The 3637-nt window shown below is 42.3% G+C and overlaps 1 pseudogene; it reads right to left on the reverse strand.

The window, feature by feature from the left end:
• Positions 1-6: 6 nt before the first annotated feature.
• LOC104960838 (probable histone deacetylase 1-B) lies at positions 7-3234 on the reverse strand (annotated as a pseudogene).
• Between the last annotated feature and the right edge of the window lie 403 nt (positions 3235-3637).

Below are 3637 nucleotides of genomic sequence, written 5' to 3' on the forward strand. Positions count from 1 at the left end.
TGTCTGATGGTACAAAATATCTAAAACGAGTCATTCGCTTGCAAACATAATCCTCTGGCCAGCTTCACAACCACTCTCACTTCAACACACACAACGCAGGGAGACAGAAATTCATAGGTAGATGTTATCACTTTTTCTCATGATTTCAAATAAGTTACTAAGCAGATATCAGGCCTGTCAAAGAGAGCGGTGTGGAAATGCTAAAAATCAGGGTAATTTTAAACATGCATTCATTGAGAAAGGTGGACCAAATGCTGGTTATTCTAAAAGCATCAAAAATGGGTATTATTAATTTATATTTAAAAATAACTGAAAAGCCTTTTTTGCATGTAGGAATCATTACATCAACCACTGTTTAAATCTGCAACACCATGATAGGAACAGTAATAAGTTGATGCTTTCCTTCACAGTAAAGCAGCCCTGGTTTCACAACAGCGGGAAAAAGGGAGGAATTGTGGCGTTTGTTTTACACTACGCTACGCTCCAGGTGGGTGGGGCTTACACCCTGCTTAAATAGTTTTGTTGTGCAATGCCCACTCAGCTGAGCTTGGAAACAATTGTGAGTGATACAGTGTAAACCAGGTCTGAACACAGTAACACAGGAATATAAAAAGGGGTCGTATCGCTGCAGCGGGAGGACAGAGGAATGGGTTTCCACCAAACACTTCTCCTCAGACTTCAAGTTGTCTTCACTTCTTCTTTTGGTCTGGAATGCAACAAATTGAAGAGTTTAAGAGAAAAAATATCACACACGCTTCAGTCTAGGTAACTCCTACACTGGTTCTGATGATTTCACAGGATGCACATTGATGACTATTCCTACTGTACAAATATAACTTATATAAATCAGTCTATATCATGTTATAGCTCGTCAGAATCAGAAAAACTACACGGAAAGAAAGTCAGTGAAATCAATATTTTACTGGTAACTCTCTTACCCTGAGGTGTCCATCTTCTCTTCCTCCTTCTCCTCCTCTTTCACTTCTAAGAGGCAGAAAAACAGAAGTCATGATCAGAGTATTTTTGATCTAGAACCATCCAACAGGGCTTATGGACGAGTAATACATAACATAATCATAATATAATAACAACATGACACTTATATATCTAAAAACTCAAAGACGCTTTGACAGAGAATAAAACAAAGAGAAATACATAAAGGAACAGACAAAAACAGAAAAGAGGGGGGGGGGGGTGGTCAGAGGTTGAATGCAGTGTTGTATAATAAGAACTGGAGACAGCGTGGGAGGCGGGACCTCGTTCATTCCTATGAGAGTTGCTCATTGGAGCATGAAGACAAAATGGCCCAACTTTTGAGAGAACAAAACGTCACGAAAGTATTCATATAGTCATATAATCCATTCTTATCGTGGCATGGGTAAAGGTAAAACTCATGTAGTACTGAACACGTCACATGAACGTGCCGGGCAGCGAGGTCCCGTGGGTTAGATGGGCGTTCATAATGCCGAGGAAAATAACTCCCAGAATAACGTAATTAGCACATTTTACAACTTGAGGACCGAATGTTTTTAATAAGGGCTATACAAGTGTTCATACTGGGTAGTTCATTTAGTTTAAAATTATCCAACGATTTACAGACGTCTCCTTCCCAATGTTAGTCAATGGTAAAAAAAAGTCTTTCCGGGCCCAGCGACTGATACGGAAGTGTAGTACCGCCGTTTGGCCACAACTAATATTGTCTTCAGAGTCCGGCGCACTTCCTGGGGGCTTGGGTTGAACAGTTGGGTTTTGAGTGATTTTTTGAGGACTTGGGTCTTACCTTTCTTCTCCTCTGCGTCCTTCTCCTCCTCCTTCTTCACTCGCTTCACCTTCTTGTGATTGGCTGCGTTCCTGCGGCCCCCCCCCGGCCCCTCCGCCTCGTCCTCAGAGTCAGAGAACTCCTCCTCGCAGGCGATCCTCTTGTCGTGGGCCCGGACTGAAACACACAGAGACACTTCATTCATTCGTATTCTTTGAGGATATTTTTCAAGCAATATTGCGTGTCTTACACTTAGTCACAACGCAGACTCTATGCACTACATTCATATAATAATAATAATAATAATAATACATTATATAATTCTTTTTATATAGCACACTTTAAAAACAACGTCATCTCAAGGTGCTTCACAATGCTATAAGGAGAAAATAATCAAACAAATACAATACAAAGTTATCTAAGGAGCATATTGAATAGAATATGGTAATACAAAAAACATTAATGCACACAACGTTGGCAATATCTGTTTTTTTACTGCACATATTTTATACTTTATTCTATTTCAATGTAAATACTGCTTTATTTTAACTATATATTTTTTAATGTTATTAAAGTTTTCTTACACATAGTGCAAACTAACATGAGGAAATGACCCTGTCCACATTTGACTCCATACATACTATACAGTAAAGGTGTTATGCACTTGAGCCATCCTCAGAGCAACAGAATGCTTTCTACTTCTCATTTACATTGACCATTGAAGAATTTGGTCTATAGCTTTTTTTTGTTGCAAAAACAGGTAAAATATGTGTCACCTAAGTGATGGTGATTAGGGTTAGCTTTGTATTAGATTGTTTGTAAACTCTACGCCTGAAGAAGTCTCTGACTGGAGACCCGTTTCTCAGGTCCTCTTACTATACCACATACTTTACGTTATGCACACTTTAGGTAACATTAAGCTGTCTCTGGCTCTTTCCTGCTGTGGCACATTACAGTGGCAATGTACATTTCCCCTCTGTGGGACTAGTAAAGGGATTCTGATCCCCTTGACCCCGTCTAACTCCACTCCTGAAGAAGTCTCTTACTGGAGACGCGTTTCTCTGGGTCCTCCCCCTCCTCCTCGTCCCCGCTGTCTGGGTGAGGGGCGTCCTCGGGGATCGCCTGCATCTGGACCCCGGGGGCGTGGGGCAGCATGCGCAGGTTCTCAAACAGCCGCTGCTTGATCTTCTCCAGGTACTCCGTGGTGTTCTGGTTGGTCATGTTGGACGGGCTGATGTGCAGCTTGAAGTCGGGCCCGAAGTACTCAAAGTAGTCGTTGTAGGGCAGCTCGTTGGGGATGGAGCAGTCGAGGGCGGTGGCCGTCTCGAACGTCCAGCAGCGCGCCACGTTACGGATGGTGTAGCCCCCCCCCCCAGCATCAGCAGGGGGAGGTTGAAACTCTTGATGTACTCCACACATTTGGCATGGCCTGGAGGAAAACACACACAATCAATTATCATTATATAATGTATGAAATACTTATGACAACATATTTCAGTGGCTGTCTCTCATGTCATCAACCTGCAAGGACACCAGTGTTTCCCCTAGGTTTACTGCAGCGTGGGTACCCCCCCCAACGGGCACCCCAATTTTTTTTAACCTCTGGAGCAGAGAGGAGCTGTGGATTATTGTTATTGATATCGTACAGTAACAAAGTAATACAGTACAGTCTTACACTGTACTGTATTACTTTAATTCAAACTGTATTCCCTTCTTATCATGTAGCCTACACTTCTTCCTTTCATTGATACATTTAAATCACCTGACTACAGCATATAACATACCTGCTGCAACCCTGTGCTGCTGCTGCTTCTCTCTGCCTCATCCTCTATTGCTGGAGGCAGCTCCACCTCATCTGATCTCTGATATGAAAGCAAT

Source organism: Notothenia coriiceps, unplaced genomic scaffold (genome assembly GCF_000735185.1).
Source record: "Notothenia coriiceps isolate Sejong01 unplaced genomic scaffold, NC01 NC01_scaffold00001440, whole genome shotgun sequence".
Lineage (NCBI taxonomy): Eukaryota > Metazoa > Chordata > Actinopteri > Perciformes > Nototheniidae > Notothenia > Notothenia coriiceps.